The sequence below is a fragment of the Pinus tabuliformis genome, chromosome X (assembly GCF_031772625.1).
Source record: "Pinus tabuliformis cultivar Carrire ecotype Pingquan chromosome X, CPIR1, whole genome shotgun sequence".
Taxonomy (NCBI): domain Eukaryota; kingdom Viridiplantae; phylum Streptophyta; class Pinopsida; order Pinales; family Pinaceae; genus Pinus; species Pinus tabuliformis.
The window spans coordinates 1,585,382,263-1,585,404,200 of record NC_142308.1 but is presented as its reverse complement, the minus strand read 5'-3'; positions in this window follow the sequence as shown (position 1 = coordinate 1,585,404,200).

The following is a 21,938-nucleotide window of genomic DNA, read 5'->3' as shown; positions in this document are numbered from 1 at the left end:
TTCTGAATTGATCCTGATTTGACTAGTTCTGAGTAGTTTTTGGTGGGGAACTTCTAGGAGAAGCTGTCATTGGTTGACCTTGTTCCTTTAGGGGCAGGAACAACACTTTTAGGGACTTTGGATCCCTTGGATTATGGACATTTCATGCTCAAAGCTGTAAGGCACAAAAATGTCTATAACAGTTGCCCCCTAAAGTATGAGGCCGTTTATCGGGTGAAATGCTTTATTAGGAGGATCCGAAGTTCTTTCAATGCTGGGAGGAGACCTGTAATAAGATACAATACAATACATTATTTTTCATAATGTTTTCACGATCTAGCTGAGGCAGGCATTCCCATGCTCAGCTTTATAAATTCATTTTTATGTACATAGGACAGACAATCGTCTAATGGTAGACTGATGATTCTGATGAAATCATCATCCTTTTGGTAGGATGATCATCTGTTCTGCAATGCTGTACATGTCAATGTCTTTATTTTTTCTGAATATATATCGCAGCCCGAATGGATGAAACTAGATCCGGGGTCTTCAATCTCGCCCGATCTTCACTCTAAGTACAAGTCGATCCATGTGAGAAATGTTTTGAAGTCGAACATGGAAAGACATCGCTTGATTACCAGTCAATGATGTAAACTGTTAACAAGCGCGAGAGGAATCACCGATAATGATAATGACCCTCAAGGTACTGCAGTACAATTCACGTGGTGTGAATAAAGGACTTGGCGTTGAACACCACGCAAAATCTTTCGGTCGAAGGTCATTGATGTATACCTGTCGCTGGAAGTGAGAAACTTGCCATTGAGGCATGCAAGCTTCAAAGTACTGAAGGGGGTGTTCCTAGATCAACTTCTTTGATAATGAGTTGATGTCGACAAGAAGCGATCCATCAAAGGAGGGCCTTGATGTATTCCACATCAATGACACGGAATGGAGCAAATGATTTTGATGGAGGTGAAAACGATCTGATGATATATGGTTCATGGTGGCGGTCATGAAAGAATGAAGTATAATGTATGGTAGTGGATGGGACAAGGTTGACATCTCTGGATGACTTCTCTTGAACATATCGGCGACACTTATATGATGGATTGGTAGCATTTACCCCAAAGGTGGATGGTATGGCGAGACCATGGTGATGTGACCGATGAATGAAACAACCCAACCCGACTCAGGCACGGAGTGGAAGTGTCATGTTCAAGAGCGACTTGCTACCAATAAAGGTTCTTTGAGTTTCTTCCCAATTTTTCCCCAGTCATTGCTGACCAGTACCTCTTTATTTTTGTCAAGCTTGAGGGGGATAACATATGCTTGTTCTATAATTTTCCCTTCGAGCAAACCCATCGCTATGTTTTAACGAGCCTAGCGATAGTGAAACTCGTTCTCGTCTAAAGACAAGTTTGTCGCTATTAATCTTTTTAACGAGTCTAACGACAAAGATAACTCAGTCCTTTTCATTTTTAGAGAGTCTGAAAAGGTACGTAAAGTTAACTCCGAAATTCCTTTTTCGTCATCTAATCCCTTAAGTCCGAAAAAGTATAAAACAATACAGAAGGGATGAATTTTCGATAGTTTTAACGAGCCGAACAAAACAAGCGCTCGATCTTTTTGTGCAATAATCCCTCAGGTCCAAAAAGATTAAAATCTAGAGGAGGGATAGCACTTCCAGTCGCTTTAACGAGCTGGAAGGCCAAAACTCGGCAATCTTTTCATATTTTACGAGTCAGATGAAAAGAGCTTAAAGAAGACTCGTCTTTTGAGGAACGAGTGATAGAATGGGTAGCAGCTGATTCCAGGTAAGGGTTGGAATTTTCCAATCACGGCAGTGTCATGAGGATGGCTAGTGAAATCACTCTTCGCAGCTGTTCCTCAAAATGGGTAAACAATCAAATGGAGGTGAATGATCGGCCAATGGAAAAGTGGAGGTGACGGTGCAAACACGACCAAGGCTTTAATGGCTGATAATGTTACATTCACGGTGGTTATTTACCGAAGGATAGTTCATTTTTTAACGAGCTTAAACGCGGGTTGAAACACTTGCTCGATTTTATGTTTATTTTTTAACGAGCATGAACTATGCACTAAAACTGCTCGATCTTATGTTTATTTTTTAACGAGCATGAACTATGTGCTAAAACTGCTCGATCTTATGTTTATTTTTTTAACGAGCATGAACTATGTGCTAAAACTGCTCGATCTTATGTTTATTTTTTAACGAGCATGAACTATGTGCTAAAATTGCTCGATAACATGGTCTTGTTTTGATTTTTTACCATAAATAGCTTTGCTTTTCAAAGACAGTACTGTATCTTCAATTGCTTCATCAAACTAGTTATAAATGAACAACATTTGCTTAGAAATGAGATTAAAACGCTAATATTTTACTTTGAACTACGTAAAAAGCAATTAAAAAGTGTTTTTACCTCTCATTTTATCATTTCATTTGAACTTGGTTTGTTGGAGCTTTGGAGGTGCCTCTTCCCCCTTGATTTTCATCAGCTGATTTCGGGAGATTCTGTGGACGATTCTCGGTGCCGTCTGGACCAGGTAGGAGCTAAACCTGAGCTCTTTCATTTCATGGTTTCTTTTCTACATTCTGTGCTTCAGTCCCTGCTTTTCTGAGCCCCTGGGGTTTGATGGGTGCGTTCTGCCATCAACGCACCCTAGGCATGTCGAAACTTGCGCTGATTGTGGGTCATCATGAAGGTGACTTGACATTCAACGCACCCATAACACATGTGTAGGTGCGTTGGGCGTAGAAAGGAAAGTTGTTGCATAGTTTTTAATGAAATTTTTCTATGTTTCTCATCAAAATTAGGATTTAATCTCCTCTCTTGTTTGTTTTTGCAGAGATATTGGAGCAAAATGACCCTTACATGGCGAGAACGAGAACATGAAGAAGAGGACATGATTGCCCTACATGATCCTGTGACAGTGAACGCGCTACGGAACTGTGGTTTTTTGAAGTTCTTCCGCATCTCTAGCATGAGACAGCAGATCAACTTACTGCAGTATTTGCTCGATGCTTGGGATCCTATCAATCAAGTCTTCCAGATTAGGGGCAAATCTATCCCCTTGACTGCAGTAGACATTTACTTCTTGACTGGCTTGTCACGGCGGGGTGCCCCCATTTCTTTGTCAGGTTCGGCCCGAGGGAGTGACTCTGTGAGAGATTATGTCCGCCAATATTGCAGGGAAGGATCTCAGCCGAGTAAAGACAGCAAGATCATCGTCCGAGATGTCACTGACAGGTCCCTAGGGTCTATCCTGTTTACTTTTGGTAGGATGGCCGGGAGTGCATCTCTTCATGTAGCCAAAAGGTCCTATATGCAGCATGCCTTGGAATGCCTCCAACCGAAAATATTCAACTGGTGTGATGCAGTACTTCTTGTGATGAAGAGACAGTTGACCAAGATAAAGGACGGGAGGTTGAAGAACTTTGGGTTCGGTTCTATTTTGACCGCCTTTGCCTTGGAGAAGATACCACTGATGCAGCCGCAATACATTTCACTCGACATACCTCCTCCTACTGAACCACGTATGCAGAGATGGGTTGACCATATGTCTAGGCATGTTGGTCAGTCTCAGATTTCGTTTTCTGATACCTTCTTCTGGTGGTTCGATCGGCAGGAGATGGCTTATGCCGAGTATCCATATGCTGGCATGGACTTCCGGGCTGATCCGGATTTAGTACTGCCGGATGGCGAGCAGTGGGGCGCTATTGGTAAAATCTTTCACCATATCACTGTTTACTGTTTTTATTTATAATGTCCTTGTGCTTTATTCTATCAAGACTTTTAATCAAACTCATGTGTACATGCAGATGTTGGTCCTGTTCGTCCAGCAGTCTGTTTGAGAGTGCCAGCCGTTGCCCCAGCAGGAGAGGCTTCCGGGAGGGTTATTCTTCATGACCTTGATGTGGCTGAGACTCTCACAGCTGTGCAGGAGCAGGTTGAGAGCCTTACTCTCGGTATTCCCGATGTGAGGATCGACGAGCTACCTTTGCAGTTACAGCGGCATACTACTGGTGTGCCTAGACGATGGACTCGTCTCTTACGCATGATCGCACAGGCTGTGACTTGCTATCACGAGCATCATTAGACTAGGGTGCCCCCTAGCATTTTGAGTTTTTGGGTCATGTGACCGATTTTGTCTTGGTTACAGAACATTATATGTAAACCATAAACAGCTATATATATATTTTGATTTTCGGGGTTTTATTCTGGTTGAGTTATATGATCCACATGTAAAACATTGATGATGTGTTTCTTTTTACAAATGTTGCAAATGTCTATCTAACACATAGTTTGCTAATGAGTCGGTTAATGTGTTTAAGTTTCTGGAAATATGTTGGTATTGAATAAAATCAAATTGTCTTTCCAAAATATTAACCCTTAGGAACATGCGATAAATAGCTGGGTTTCGGACGGAATATATACCATTGAGTTGTAGAATTACGAGTTGTGAGTCTAGCCTGATGATTAGTCGGCGTATACCATGGGTGATGGCATCAGAGAGAAGTTATATCAACGCGCTATACTCAGTGATGTTATTCGTTGATTGACCGATACATACACCTCTGAAACTTACTAACTCGTCGCTTGGATCAAAAATGGCCCAGGCTGCGGAGGACAGGTTCCGCGAATTACGACTCGCTCCGTCGGCATATCCAACACATGTCTCCAAAAGGTTTGACATCTGTAATAAATGTAAAAAGGTGAATTACTTGACCAAAATGAACACTTTAGCGAAAACAAAATACAACAAAAGCATATTGGTTGCTATTTAAGCATAGTAATGCTTGAGGTACAACCCATTACGAGGTTGCGCTAGTGGAATTCCGTCATAATCCATTAACTCGTAGGCTCCTTTTGCTAACACTCATTTAACAATATAGGGGCCCATCCATAAAGAATTAAATTTACCTGCTCCCAATTTATCGGATTCTTGGTCGTAAAGCAAGACCAAGTCACCTTCTGAGAAGACACGGGGTTTGACATTTTTGTCGAACTGCGCCTTGACTCGTTTCTTATGGGCTTCGTTAGCCAAAGCGGCATCACAACGGGTTTCATACAATTGGATTAATTCCAAGAAACGGGCCTCTTCTTCTGAAGTTTCGGGGAGGAGATCGATTGCGAGTTTAAGAGACGAGATTTCGCACTAGACTGGTAAGACTGCTTCCAGGCCATATACCAGTTGGAAGGGTGTGAACCCGGTCGCATTCCTTACCGATGTTCGGTAAGCCCACAAAGCTGAGTACAGGATTAGGTGCCATCTTCTTTTGTGAACTCCGATCATCCTTTGCAACATGCGCTTCAGGACCTTGTTGATCGCTTCAACTTGTCCATTGGCTTGCGGATAATACGGAGTAGAGCTGTCGTGAGACAATCCTAGCTTGGCAGCTAATTCAAGCATCATGTGATTGCGAAAATGCGATCCATGATCCGTGACTATAGCCTGTGGTACGCCGAATCTGGTGACTACATGATTGAAAAAGAAAAGGGCAGTTGTTTCACCAGTGTTATCTAATGTAGGCATCGCCTCAGCCCATTTGGTAAAATAGTCAACTGCGACTATGATATACCCATGCCCCCCGGTCGAGGTGGGGTTACATGTCATGAAATCGATGCCCCATTTGGCGAATGGCCCAACAGCAACTATTGGCTGCAGAGGTGCGGGTGGTCTTCTGGTTTTGCTATCAAAAATTTGACAAGCATGGCAACTTCTGACTGCGGTTATGCAATCTTTGAACATTGTTGGCCAGAAGTATCCTGCTCGTAAGATTTTTTGTGCTGTAGCATAACCAGATTGATTCCCCCCACAAGTTCCTGAATGACACTCATTCAGGGTTTTCTCGGCCTCCTCATGGGTGAGGCACCTTCTCAGAACTGTATCGATACCACGACGGTAAAGTGTATCACCGATGATCATGTAGTCCTTTGCTTGGTATCGTATACGTTTCTGTTCGGAGTGAGAGGTGTTAGGCCTAAACTTTTGGGTTTGGAGATAAATTATTATATCTCCATACCACTCATTGCTTGTGGATATCAGAAACAAATTCTCTTCCACGATTGATTCTTCGGATGTTTCATCGTTGGACGACGATGGGAGATCGCATAATAATTCTGCAAAAACTAGAGCTTTCTTTGATTTGGATTTTACAAATTCCAGATCAAACTCTTGAAGGATTGCTATCCATTTTGAATATTTGCCCCCCAGCAACTGTCGCGACAATATATAAGTCATGGGGTTGCAATCAGAAAGAATGGTAGTTTTCCGAAAGAGGACATAGTGTCGAAATCTTTGTATCGCTTGAACAGCTGCAAGCGCTAGTTTTTCAACATAAGAATATTTACTTTCTGTATCATTTAAGTTTTTACTTAAATAATATATAGGGTGTTCAATTCCATCAACTTCTTGAACTAAAACCATTGCGATGGTCGTATTTGCTGCAGCCAGATACAGGTTAAAATCTCTTTGATAATCAGGGGCGTACATTAATGATTCTTTCATTAAGGAATCTTTTAAAGCATCAAAGGAAGCTTGCGCAACCTGATCCCAGACGAAGGGTACCTCCTTCTTCAAAAGACGTGTATAACCTTTAGCAAGTTCGGCGTAATTTGGAATGAACCTCCTCAGAAAGTTTGCTTTCCCTTGGAGTTTCTGAATTTGAAGCAAATTTGAAGGTGGAGGCAAATTTATGATTGCCTGTACCTTGCACGGGTCGAGACGAATCCCATCCTTGGAGACTACAAAGCCAAGTAAACGACCAAAACTGACGCAAAATACACATTTGTGTGGATTGAGTCGTATCTTGTAGTGTCGGCAACGTAGAAATATCGCTCTTAAATGCTGCGGATGATCAGTCTGCTTTCGCGAATGAGCCGGAAGGTCGTCAAGGTATGGTTGAACGATGTTCTTGATATCATGGAAGGCATAATTCATTGCCCTCTGAAACGTCGCCCCTGCGTTCTTTAAACCAAAGGGTAATTTTCCATATGCGAATGTGCCCCACGGACAAATGAATGCAGTCTTTGACTGGTCCTGTGGGCGGATATTTATTTGATTATACCTGGAAAATCCATCCATGAATGAAAAGATTTCGCATCCGGCGCATTCATCAATTATCTGGTCGATGAAGGGTGTAGGGTAGTTGTCTTTTGGACAAGCTTGATTTACATCCCTATAATCGACACACACTCTAATTGTCCCTTGTTTCTTCATAACAGGGACAATATTTGATACCCAATCGGTTAGAGGAATCGGGTAGATGAAACCAGAATGGAGAAGTTTTTCAACTTCTGCCTTAATGGCAGCGGCTTTCTTGGGGTGCACCTGCCTGAGCTGTTGTCATACCGGTTTGACATCTGGATACATCTTAATTTCGTGTTCAACGATACTCGAGTCGATGCCTGGCATTTCACTATATGACCAAGCAAAGACATCTTTGAATTCGCGAAAAAGAGCGTTGTATATTTCCAGTTCTGAAGGAGAACAACATTTGCCAACATAAATATTCTCTACAACATTTGTTTTAGTCGAGATATTTATGGCTATAGTCTCTTCAATGTTGGATAATTTTTGCTCGGAATCCACCGTATTTACAGTATTTGAAAGGAATTCAAAAACTGAAGGATGATAAAGGTTGTCATGAGTATCTTCTTCATAATCCGGAAGAAGGGAACGATGGTGGCAATCATTCCATGGTGCCCCTTCAATCAACATTGATTGTACGATTCCTTCGTCGGTTCCATGCACTCGCGACCAAGGATCTGAAGGGGTACCATATTTTCTAGACCTATCTACCCAAATGCTTGATGAGCGTTGATTTGGGTTTGCCTCCCATGCTAGAAACATTGATTGCTACAATATTTCTATTGGGCTTGGGGGCAAAACCATTGCATGATCCATGTTGATATCGTTTTCTGAAATCTTTGTGGAAGATATCATATTGCAGGTTCCTATCGACGCTACTTCCGCCAGATTGATTGGAGGTGGAAGAGCGAAAGTTCCCATTAGTATAGAATCTTTTAGTAGGCCTACTCTGATATTCTGAAGCGAATGGGGGCTTCCATGGATCATGGGAATGCTTCCTGTAACTTGTGAGCCATTGGGGAGGAAGTTTTGTTGGTCGACGATTGTAATCCCCCCCTGAAAGGGAAATGCAATCTTTCTAAAATAGGTCGACACAATAGTTGCCATGGCATATATCCACGGTCTTCCTAGTAGGATGTTGTAATCAAGATTTCCATCGATGACTTCAACATCTATTTCTATTGTTTTTCCCCCTAGTTCAACCTTCAAGTTGTTTAGGATACCATATGGGGTATATGTCCTTGCGTCGAATGCTTTTAATGTCGTCGAAGATCGCGACAAGGTTGGAGATCCTAAAGTTTTCCAGCAACTCATCGACATAATACATGTAGATGCCCCCTCATCAATAATTGTTCGATGAACAGTTTTGTTGAGGGCTTTCACTTGAATAAGGAAAGCTAGCTGGGCTGGTAACTGAGGATCGTATCCTTTGTGGTCGAAGGATACAAGATCGGAATCCTTAGGATCAACCCCACCAATGGATGATAACAAAGCCTGCCTTTGGGATGGGCAATTTTGTAGCACCTCAAGAGTCGACATAGCGGATGGCGATTGGGCCAAATCTTCCACTATGTTATAATGTTGCGCCGCTCTAGCGCGGGGATTAAATGTCGACTTGTGTACTACTCCCTTTGGCGGTTTTATTGTTAATTCAGGAATGATGGGTGGTACAACTTCTGTCGAATTTGTTGTCAAACTACTTGGTTGATCTTTTTCCTTGCCGTTTGACAGCTGCGGATTCCCGTAATCTTTGTTCCTTGTTGAAATCAAAGCATCATTTTGCTGCTTCGAAATCGACAACACTAGCACTTGCGATGGGGAAGCATTTCCACTTTCAACCAGATTTGTTCCTGGATTTGGAAACGGATCAGTTAACATAGCTGAGGTTTGCGAACTTTTAAAGAATCTTTTAAGCTCAGCTTTGTATGGACATTCTCTCGTCCAGTGATTCTCATCACATATCTAACACCCAAAGGGGGGTTTCCTATTTCCAGGAGGGTCTGAAGAAGTTTTTTCAGGAGATGACTCACCCTGTTTCTTCTTCTTCCCTTTACCTTGTTTCTTCTTGCTTCCTGGTTGTTTGGTTTCTTTGCCTTTATCTGCTGATACAACATTTACTTCCGAAGAAAGAATTTCGTCTTTTGCATTTTGATCTAAAATCTTACGGGCTTTCTTGGACGTAGCCTTTGTCGATTTCGCGTTTGTGGTGCCAATCACGCCATCGCTAGCGTGAGAGTCATTGTTTGATTTAGGAGGAGGAGGAATTGAGAATTCCGGTCTAGGAGCATCAGGTATTTTGTCGTAGAGCGTGCCAGACTGAGTATAGACCAAGTCTAGATATTGCGCACGAGCGATGACTTGCTCTTCCGTTACGACTCCCCCCTTTGCCACATCTTCCGTTATGGTAGGAAGTAACGACTTGATAAACCATTCAGCTAATAGCTGATCGAGAACGTACGTTTTTACCATCCTACGACGACGTCGCCACTCATGAATATGATCAGATATGTGAGTGGCTGTTGTCTGTTTGAAGTTGGTTAGGATTTCTGTTCCCGTTTCATACCTTATCGGTAATTGAAAATGGGTTAAGAAAGTGGTGGCTAAGGTACTGAAGTCGTCGAACGAAGCTCTAGGAAATTCAATATACCATTTTGCCGCTGGACCCGTTAACGTCCTCTGAAAAAGGCGAAGCCTTATCGAATCATCGTTCATGGTGTTTGATGAACACCATAGATGAAATGTCATCACGTGATTCGATGGATCTTCACCTGGATTTCCATTAAATTTAGGAATATCTGATGGAAGTTTATGAGGGATCGTTAGCCACCAAGGGGCGTAAGCAATTGGATCATTTGTTAACCGGTGTAAATCAGGTAACTCTAAAGTTGCCACGAATGGTAACTGTTGATTTAGGTTAGGTGAAGCATACCCAGGATATGATGGAATTTCCTGAGCAGTTGGCCTTTGCATACCAGCATAATGTAGTTGATGCTGGTACGACTGATACGGTTGGTGGACATGACCATTGTAAAGTGCTTGATTTTGACCGTTTTGAATGTACGGTTGTCCACTGTTCGCAAAGATCTGCTGCTCAGTACCTTGGTATACCTGTTGGAATTGTGGTTGTTGGTATTGCACCAGCCATGGTTGTGAAGCCATGTTCTGTTGCGCTATACTAACCGTTGGACCAAGGTGCGGGGTAATTGTACCCGTTTGGACCTGGGTTGCCCCACCAGTCGGCGATTGTGGTTGAATCACAGGGTCAAGGGGCTGTTGCATTACAACCTGAGAAATCTGAGGTTAACATACAACAGGCAGCGTTTGAACTTGTGACATTGTCACAATAGCTGGTGTAGTCGGGATGTTCGACATAGGTACACATTGTTGCATAGAATACACAACTCTTGGTTGTTGGGGTAGTATAGGTACCCAACCACTTGATGTAACTCCAGTATAACCCGAATACTGTTGTGAACTTCTGTATGGATATCCTCCCAGAGGGGGTAATGAAAGGGCACACTGCCCCCCATACGGTGGTAATCCGGAACTCAAGGGGATTGTCTGCTCTTGGGGACTGGATTTCCCAAATTGACCTCCAAATGGATCAATTTGGCGAGTCTCAACATAAGAGTTGCCGGATATTATTCCGGAAGAACAAACAGGAATGGACCATACTGTCGAAATAGCCCCTGGGTGGACTCCTTCTAGCGGTTGTGAGCTAGTCGGGACAGATGGTACGCCGGCAAACATTGTCGGAGTGACGGCAGGGAGTTCTGCTGTCGCTGTGTCAGTCGACACAGTCCTAGATGTCGACGTTTGTTCAGACATTTTGAGTCTATCCAAAAGATTACCTAGCGATTCTACAGGAACTTCCACTGTTGGTGGACTAACTTCTGATGTCGAAGGAAATAGAGTGACCCCGACTCCAAAATGTGTTGGAGTACTTGCTTGCGGATATTCTACAATTTCCTCTATCGCAATCAAACTAGGTGGAAGGGGAAGACTGTCAGGTCCGTAAAATATTTATGGTGCCGAAGAAGGGGTTGAATCGACAGCGACAGATGTTTGAAGAGCAAGACTCTCCGAACCGGTTGCAGATGGAACTGGTTCAGTAACACAAGTGTTTACTCTCAGACTAGGATCAGTATCACTATCCCTCTGTGGTTGTTGAACTTCTTCTGTAGAGGCAGGGTTTCCAGAAATGTTTGGAGTAACCGGAATCTCGGATGTTGTTGGAACACTTGTTCTAACTTTAATAGGAGATTTCGAACCGGTTAAACGAGTTCGCTTTGTCCGTACTGTTTTCGATTCCGGAGACAAAGACGGTTGACTCGTAAGCCTCCGTGAACGACGGGGTTTCAATTGACTTTCTTCCACGATTGCGGATTACTCGATCAATTAAAATAGAAAAGGGGAAATGTGTTTCTGAATTAAATGAATTTTAGACGCTTTAGACACAACTTTCTTTTTCAATTTTAAAGAGTCGAGAAAAAGCAAAAGATGACTCTAGTCTCCTTCGATTTTTAATGAGCTTGAAGTGACAAGTGCTCAGATGGACCTTTTCTGTTAAGGAGTCTGAAAAGGAACGAAAGGGACTGCTCTAGAGTTCTAGGTAGAGGGTGTGCCAAACCAATCGCAAAACCGCAGAATACTTTTTAGGGTACGGGCGGTCAATCTTCCCGAATGTTGTGTTTAGTGCATTGCGATCAGTAGGGCGGCCGACACGGCTTCCTATGGATAAAGGTTTTATGCCTATAGGGGTCTCCCAATATATACTCGACGGTATGTGGGAGCACAATCCGTACTAGCACTTATCGTCTCTCAGGAGGAATCACCCAACCATCAGTGAGGCCGACAGTCACCAGGTTTTACGACGCCGGAACACGTCTCTAGCCTAGACCTCTATGTTGTGCGTTAAGTTACAAAGCGTTGTTAAGTTCATTCAATTTATTTTAGGTTGATCTTTCTTAGAAGTTTGCCTTTTTGGATCACCACGAGATGTAGATACAATTCCTAAATGAAGTCTAAAGATGATAAGCAAGCTTTTATCTCTTTTCAACAATGAAAATCCTAGCTACAAGGGGAAAAGAAAGACACAATCTTTTCTCAAAGAGCGTAGAGCACACTGTAAATGCACTTTTCCTAAATCAAACCATACAAACTATCAATGTGCAAATGCACAAATGCATGTATTTGTTTTCACTTTCTTAATATTGATGCCTAAAAAGAAAGTTGTTGTACAAATCTGAATTCGATTTCAAGTGAAAAACACAAACAAGCTTCTTTTCGAAATCAAAAAGACGATTACGACACTTTGTGATTTTGAAGTAAACACTTGTTTCGACACTATAAATTCACAAATTCAAACCAAAAGACAAAAGTAAAAGCGCAATCATCTGTCAACAGCAAACAAACTTACTCCTAAGATCAAAACGACACTTATGACAGGTCTAGATCTAAGGGCGACAGTATGACTAGTTTACTTTTGTAATGGGAAACTGCAAATGATGTAACAAATACACAAAAACAAATACAATTTCTTTTATACAACTGAGGCAGAATTAAGGCAGAGAAAAGGGGTTTTCAGATAGGTACACACACTGATAACAGGCTGCAAAAATCAGAGATAAAACTGAACAAAATGAAGCAAAGAACCACAGCTGCACAGGGCAAAGGCTGATCAACGCACCTGTTGCACAGAGAAACTGAATTGCAGCGCAGGTAGCCCTCTCGGGACCTGCGTTGAAATGCACAGCCTCTTCACAGAGCCTGCGCTGAAGCAGAAACGAGACTTTCCTCTGGGTTCTGGGTCACAGTTTGCAGTTTAATCTATGGTTTTTGGCCGGATAAAAGCTATCAATAAGGTACAATTAGGAGGATGATTTAAAGGAGGACTAAGAGCTATCACAAAGGGCAGTTAGAGCATTTGTGGATCAGCTTGTTCAGATCATAAACAGGCCCAGTGAATGGACTAGAGTAGCAGATCTCTACTTTGCATTTGTAAATGGCAAATGCAGTTCGATTCACCACTCCTAAGTTTATGAGAAGAACAACAATAGAAACACAAATAAACTAACTAGATACATTCCCCAGTGGAGTCGCCAATTTGTTGTTGGGAAAAGTATCTATTCAGAACGCCCCTATCCCACTCTAAGGTGTGATAGTGCCTTAGCAACAAACAAGGAAAACTACTTGAGTATTCTTCTTTATGAAATGTAAATGAAGAGGAAGGATGTAACTAACTTGTGTCTTTCGCTAGTTTGTTGATCCAATCGCTCCTCTCTTCAATAGCTCCCAGCTCCCTGCTCCCTTATCGGCCCAGCTTCACCAAATTCCTGCAAGATCACAAGAGAGAGAAACTACACGAAGATATAGATATACATTCATAAAAAGCTCAGGATCAGATTAAGCTAAACATGCAAATATAACAAAACATCATTGATACACAGCATGTAGGAGAAACTCAAATAATTTTATTGATATGATAAGAAAGTCCAAGAGGAGATACAACCAAGTGAGTCCCGATCTAGCATCTACCTCCCAGCAAAGGAATCCCTTCCTCTCCTCCAATAAAGCATAAATCACCCAATGTACTAATCTCAATCTCAAACCAACAACAATTCTCTGCAAAGTACAAAATTCCAGCCTCTGGATCTCTGGGATGAGGGATCCATATATAGATGTAAGCAGAGAGGATGAGTCAGCTTATTTTTTGACTTGTGGCTTCTCTCTGTCAGTTCTTGCTTCCACTTGGAGACTGAGAGCCTCTTACTCATCACTTGGTCGAATTCAGTGAGGCAAGTGTCATTGGAGAAGATTCTGGAAGCTTCCATGGTCTTTCCACCTCGTTGAATGACTCTGCCACTTGTCATTTCCCGCTCAACGCACCTGGGTAGTGCATTCAAGTGCGTTGCAACGCACCTAGCTAGTGTATTTGGGTGCTTTGAAACGCAGGCAACTAGTGGAGCTTCTGAATTGATCCTGATTTGACTAGTTCTGAGTAGTTTTTGGTGGAGAACTTCTAGGAGAAGCTGTCATTGGTTGACCTTGTTCCTTTAGGGGCAGGAACAACACTTTTAGGGACTTTGGATCCCTTGGATTATGGACATTTCATGCTCAAAGCTGTAAGGCACAAAAATGTCTATAACACACATGACCGAGAAAGTTTCCGAAGGGGATGAGGAAAGTGCATTTCTTAAGGTTCAGCGCAATCTGGTGTCATCAACACATATCCAACATCAACCGTAAACTCGCGATGTGTTTCTTGACTAGCCCAAATACAGTCCAATCGTCAAAATAAACTTCCAAAAACTTATGGATGAATTCCTTGAATGCAGCCACTACTACACATGAAAATATTGCTGGCACATTCTTCAATCTAAAGGGCATAACAGTGTACTAAAAACATCCCCATTCGGTCGCGAAGGTTGTCTTGCTTCTATCTTCTGGTGCGATCTTGATCTGTTGGTACCCTGAGAACCCACTCGTGAATGAGTACGCTTCCTGCTCGCAAACATTCTCCAGGACTTCATCTGTGAATGGTGTTAGGAACGGATCATGGACACAGACATCATTAAGCTTTTAGAGGTCCACACTGATTCGAATTTCGCCCTTCTATTTTCTCTCCTGCACTATCATAGGACTCACCTAGTTAGATTCTTCCACTGGTTGAATAATTCCTGCTGCCAACATTTTGTCCAATTCTTCATAGACCTTTTCCTTATAGTTCAGATTCAGGTGGTATAGACACTGCTTAACTTGCTTCGCGTCCAATTTTAGAGTTATCTTCATCACGCCTAGGTCATCGAGGATCCCTTTTAACTCTGTGATTTTGGTCTGGAATAAGTCTTGATATTCTCGAAGTAACTCGATAACCTTATCCACCATGGCATCATCCCAATAGTCTCCTAGCGTCGCGTACTTCGGCTCCTCATTTGTACCAATATTTACCTTCTTCGTTTTCAAGGGCGTTGTAATGTTGAGGTCCTCTATCGATGGTTTTCGAACCTCGTGGCTCCCCTATGATTCCAGAAAATTGATGTTTCTGGGGTCATCATCATCATCCTCTACTTGCACATTGTAACATTCTAGGGCCTGGCTTAGCTGATGTGACCATACTGGTTGCACTATTTCTTTTGATTCTTGAGGTATTTTGAAAATGGCGGCTTTCACAATCTATAGCGCATGGTCAATAGTATCCATCCATTGGTCCTCAAATAAGAACGTTAATAAAAATCCTTCATGCAAGATATCCCATTCACCTATACCATGTCGGAGTTCTGTCTCAGTATACCAGTTCCTTGGGATGACATCCAGGGTATGGTAAAATAAGTGTACCCACTCTGGTTGGGGTTCTTCTCCATAAGCTTTGTTCCATTTTGTGAGGTGTACATGCGGGTCATCACGTCTATTGTATTTCTCGATTATTCATAGTTCCGGCTTTCCAAACCTTATCTGCATCATCCCTCTGCAATCGCACCAGTTTCCAAAGGTTCCTTCATGTGTTCCCCACCAGCGTGTAGGCATCGTGCGCAGCGCCCACTTCAATGCGTCAAACCTCTGGTGCTCTGGTACTGCGCCCTCAAACTTGTTCAAGAATTCATCCACCAATGTCAACCCATCATACGTTGGTAGATATCGATCCTGAGCTGTTATGCAATGCAGTGACTTAGTCATCATATTACAGTTTAGCATTGTTACTTGGCTCAACTAATTGTGCCAGTGTTCGTCCTCTTCATCTGAATCTGAGGTGTAGGAATCTGTGCGCTCCCATGATATTCGCCCCTCCGCAGTCAGATTTACCTAGTCCTTATTTCGAAGAGTTATTTTGTAGACATCATCCAAGTAATCCTCACTTCCATCGTCACGTACAGGTTCAGTGTAGCATGCTCCTTCGGCTGGATCTATCAGAATAACTATGCGGAGGGAATTCTTCTCAAATATCATCTTCTGCTTCTTTAAGTTGATGACTCCATTCATATCTGTGGCCTAGTCTATTCCCAGCAACGCAGGGTAAGGGTTGTTGTCATCCACAATTTCTATTACATTAAAGTCCATTTGTGTGCTCGTGCCTTCTATATCCACTGTTACTCCTTGCAATCTCCCCATGGGCAAGACCTTTTGTTGGTTCGCCATCTGTAGTTGAATAGGAGACTACTGTAATGCAGGCCGACCCATGTGTTCCCATGTTTGTTTAGGAAGCACATTCGTATCTGAGCCCAAGTCCAGGATGACTTGATCCATTTCAAGCCACCAATCTATGTTGTTAATCGCATTTCCCACCCGGTGTGCAAAGCATGCCTTCTGAGTTTGTGGACCACACGCGGTTCACCTGTCCCTACACACCTGGTTATCAACTCTTGTAATCTCGTATCTGCCTTATTGTCACATAGTAGCTTTATACATGTCTCTAAAAAGGTAGTTAGCATAGAGGGATCCATTTCTGGCCCGGGTTGATCCTTACTACCTGGAGTAGAGACCTCTTCAAAGCTCTTCTTAGCTTCCATAAAATTTTCCTTTGCACGTTCCAAGTTGAACTCAGGTTTCTTTGTAGGGGCCTTGCACACCCATTTATTTTCTTCAGGTTGTTTCCCTTTATCTTCCCCTATGGCTGTGCCACTTCTAAGCATCATGTTCATGTTGGGGACGTCTTCACGCAGTTCAGACCTCATCATTTGGACGTTCTGTGTTGGCGTAGGTTATGCTACCCTTTTCTCACATATCTATGCTATCAGCGTGGGACAATCTATCATTTCGTGATCGAACTGCTCATATTAGGAACATGATATCCTAGTTGGGTTGGTACAGTCATGCGCATAGTGCCCAGGTCCTCCACAATTGTAGCAAATTAACAACCTCATCCAGGTCCCATTCCTCCTCGTCCTCATCCTCACCCATGGAACCCACCGTGCGCTATTACTATGGTTGGATCCCAACCTCACACCTCAGTCTGCATCCTGTAGGAAAGTGTTCAATCCACCAACAGTTCATAACTCCGATAGTCTCATTCATCGTGGCCCATCGATCTACAAAAATTACAAAATAGCTACTGGGGGGTCTGTGTAAACTTTTGTAATAGATGACAGTTGTCTGTTGTGTGCTTTCCTCCCACCTGACAGATCACGCACCAGAGCGCGGGCACCACACTTGGTCCTTCCTACACCTCTGGTCTCAATGGCATTGGTCCTCCCCCTGCCAAATAGATTGCAAATACCGGACAATGATCCTTATCGTGGCCCTGGCTTCTACATTTTATGCACCACAGTTCTTCTCACGCTTCTAGCCAGGTGCCCTATCCTATTTCAAGCTCTGCATCTCTAAGCATAGGTTTTGTAGTTGCGTGTGGATTTGCTAAACTCCCAACCCTGGATCTTGTATTGGAGTTTCATGCAACCTCATCGCTATCTCTAATGCTTTAGCTTGGGTTGATATCTTCTGCTGTGACAACGTCATCCTTAGATGCGGTGTCAAAGATGCCACAAACCACGCGCAGTGTTGCACATCCATCAGCATCATGTTAGCTTCGCAGATCATGCTCTTCAAGCATTGATCCAGATCCCATGGAGTCTCTCCTAGAAGCATCACAATTTCCTTAAATCCGATGATTGACTGAGTTTCTGATTTCGAGCGACTAAACTATTTATTTAATGCATACTGGATGTCTGCTATTCCAGTATTGGGATGATCGCTAGAGTGCTTAATATACCACGTCAACGCGCAATCCTACAACATGCTCACCAAAGTAGCCTTTTTAATGTTATCATCCGTAATACCTTGAGCTTCCCATACTGCCTTTACCACGAACCAGAACTGGTCTGGTTCCTCATTTCCTACGCCTCTAAATACGGGCAACTTGATTGCATTCGCCATTCCAACCCTTGAGGGTGGTGGAGGAGGGGTGGGTGAAGATGGGGTTGATATAGATGAAGTGGGTGATGGTGTGGGTGGAGGTGGTAACTATGGAATGTCCTGCTTTATCAACCGGACCGCACTTCTCAGAGAGAATCTTGCAAGCTCCTCCTCACTTTCTCACGAAAGTGAAATCAGGGGACCGTTCTCTAATCCTTCGATCCCTTGGTAGCCTCTTCCGCTTCGCGTTACCCCGGACATCAATGGATTCGCATAACCCATTTTTCACATAACAACATTTTAATCTAGATATTCAACGATTTGATATAATTACCCAACGGTCCCTTGAGGAAACACCTTTCCGCTTCACTGTAGCTCACGGTTGTATCTATCGCGAACTCAGTGATAAACCCTCCTATTACCTGATCTAGCCAATGATCTACTGCTCGTGTGAGCTTATCTTTAGATGCTTCTAGCCTGCGTACCAACTCAGGATTCCATATGATGGGTTGTTCAAGTCAGCACCTCCCCTGACTATTAGCTAGTCTCACGATCCACTCATACAAATCTGTCGAGAAGAACGTGAAGAAGATCAGCATGGACTTTCATGTATAAGTAGCGATCCAGCCACCTCTCTTCAGATATCTGCGAAGTTTTATTTTCCTGTACCATGAACTCGTGGAGCTTCTGATCCAACCAATATTCAATCTCTTTCTTCGTAGGGTTCCAGTGTTCCGACATCAGACATCCCTTAGGCAGATCCCAGTCCCAGCAATGGAACCATTTGTTGGCTTGATGGGGCCTGACCTAGGTTTGGAAGTGTTTTGGCCAAACAAATCCCGCACTACCAGCCCTTTCGGCAATAATCTGCAGAGTGCGGAATGAAGTCTCACCCGAGGTAGTATGGGAGGGTGATGGAACCAGGTTTCCGCACCCTAGGGATGTCTTGATGAGTATTCGAAGGGTCGTGAACCGATCTGTGCACTCGCGCTCCTCTACGCAGCAATCTGGCCTTCACAAAGCTCGACGATGAGGAACTTCTTAGATTATTACTATTAATGTGTTTATTATAGATCAGATCTAATTCGTAAAGTATTTAACCTAGAATTCAACAGTGATAACCAGCACACATAACCATAAATCTCACCGATAAGCATAAACTCAAAACATAAGCATAAACATATAGATCTGCAATCAAGGCACAATAATTCAGAAACACTTATCTTTATTACTCTTCCTGTTACACTAAAAAATGTCACCATGACTATTTGCAGTTAGTATGGCTCCATCCACTGTCATACTATCCTCCTTGGCAAGTCTCATGCCTCTGCTCTTCATGTCAAACTTCAAGAAAGAGAGAAAAGTCATTTAAAGTCAATTATCTCTGGTACGCAGTTTCTCTTAGCCTTACCTGCGTGTACGCAACCCAAGTTCACAATACCTGCGTACTTATACGCTTTGTATGTAAAGGGGTGGGTGCGTACCCCTGTAAAGGTCAAAAGGCGCGAGTTTCATCTTAAAAAAGTTACTTGTGGTCATTTCTAGAGTCTTCTAGAAGCTTGTTTGACGTGTATGAAGCGCCTCCAGATGGTTCATGTATCCCTACCAAAGAGGAACTTATCCCATCAAGAGGGGAGCTATCCCATCCAAAGAGGGGCTTATCCCATTGATGGTGGACCTGAATAACTTCCTCTAGAGCACTATAAATACAGGCATTGGGCCAAAGGGAGGGGAGGTTGAAAGCTGAACATTCCTAAGGGTAGATGCTGCTGGAATTAGGACTTCCTTGTAGAAGCTTGTGAGGAGAGATTACCATCTTTGCTTGTTCTATTTGGAAGGGGGTGAGCTGATCAGAGTAAAGGAGAACTCTTGTGGACCCTGGGAGGGACTTGCACAACACCAAGGCTCAGGTTGTAATGGTTCCTTTTGTTACCTTTTAATACAAATTAGTCCATTCTTCTCAACAATTCGTTATTTATGAGTTGTTTCATATACTCCTTGGTCTATATGTTAAATATGTTTTATTTTATGTGATATTCAGGTGCTATTTAATCGTTTGATTGTTAGTGAATGCAGGTTTCGAAGGGAAGGAGGAGCTCATCCGGATCCACGAAGCTGGACTACTACAACAGCGTTGGATTACAGGTAGGATCTAAACACTTGATTTCTCATATTGTAAAAGCATATTTAGAGAAGGATTGCTCTTATTTGTCTTGTTTGTCACTAGAAAGTCTTAGGCTTCTAGGGAGGTCGGTTGTGTCCGCACTAACGACTCTTTCCATGTGACAAAATGGCGACTCCGCTGGGGACTCCATGGATGTGTTTGAGTTCTTTTTGATTTGATATTTTGGTCTGAGAAAAATCGCTTGTTTTCTGATTTTTGGCTGTCTAACTATGTATTTGGGTGGGTTAGCTTAGAGTCAATTTAGAATTTTATTTTTCTTAACTTTGCCAGTAGTACGCAGTCTCTGAGTTAGGCACAGTGCGTACTTGTACGCACTGCATCTTTGTGCACAGGGCGTACCCGCGCCTGTGTCAACAAATCACCTGCGTACCCCTGTCAAATTTGAGAAAATTTCATTTTTCCTCTTTTGCTCTTTAGATTTTGTTTTTTAATTTGTTTTTATTGCCCAGATCCATTAGTTTACTGTCATAGATCTTCACCTGAACTTGTCCCGTTAGTGTCGAGGGTTTTGGTGGAATTCATAGGGATTTTGCCTTAGGGTTTGATTTTTAACTGGTCCTGTAGTGACTTTGGCGTTAGAGGTTGTCAAACTTTGGATCTCCTTGGTTTTGATCAGTCCTCTTAGGAGTCGGGCCTGTCATAGAAGTCACCCTTGTGAGAGACCTACCTTTGTGTCTTCTCTTTGTGAATCTCGAAAAGTTTGTTTGTTAAAACCTTGAATTTCATTCTTGAGAAAAAAGAACAAAAAGATTTCGATTTTGTTTTTTGATTAGTTTATGATTCTGCATGAACTGATCCTTAGTTGCATTTTGACTGAGTAAAACATCCGGGAATTATCCTTGTAGGCTTTTGTCCTCATTATTTTTTTGCTTTTAGGTAAATTTCCTTTTAATTTGCTTTTGAGTTAATTTGATTTGATTGTCTTAGATTTGTTAAATTTGATTTGATAAATAGTTTTTACATGCTTTATTAATATAGAAAAAACACAAAAATTCTTTTGGAAAAAGTTTGCTTTGGTAGCATTTGCAGACTTTTGGGAGAAAAAGAAAATTTCGTGAAGTAATTAGTGGTCATGAGTTGTGTGTTTTGAAAAGATAAAGAGATTGTTTCTTTGATTGTCTTTACTAAGAAAGTTGTTTTCTATAAAATTTGCATTTTCCAACTCTCTTAGTTAGGAGATTCATTGAAAAAGAAAAGTAGTGTAAATCATCTTAGGTGCATCTTTGTAGTGGTTGCGAGTCGAGTCTACACACCACCAGTTTCATCTCCACTACCTTTTTGTCTTTAAGAAAAACCATAAAATTATCGCTTAAAGTAAAATCAACTTAGTAACTTTTATTTACTAGGGCTCTGAAACACCAATTTAGATCAGGCTAGTGTCTTGGAGTAGGAGAGTAATTAACTATCCAAGACAACAAAACCAAACAAGTAGCTTATCTTGTGATATAATAAATCCAATTGTTTCATTTGTACTCTAGGAAAGCTCCTCTTAAAGGAGAAGCACGAGCTCGTGTCCGAACCAGTGAGGGGATCAATCCTCCCTCGTTGGGAATGACGCCAGACACGCACGTATTACAAACGGTAAACCTCGGATTAACCATTGTCGAGGAGCCAAGGGTCACTTGTCGGTAAACCTTGGATTATTGTCAAGGCGCCGGCAAGGGGATTGAGCTTGATACTCTGCCCTTGCGTGCTGTCAGAGTGTAGACTGTTCCCCCAGGTGCATTTGTTGTTGTTGGTAACCTTAGTGACCATTATCTTTAGGATTCTACCGAGGTGACGGTGGAGGGAAGATCCCACAGTACCTGGAGCA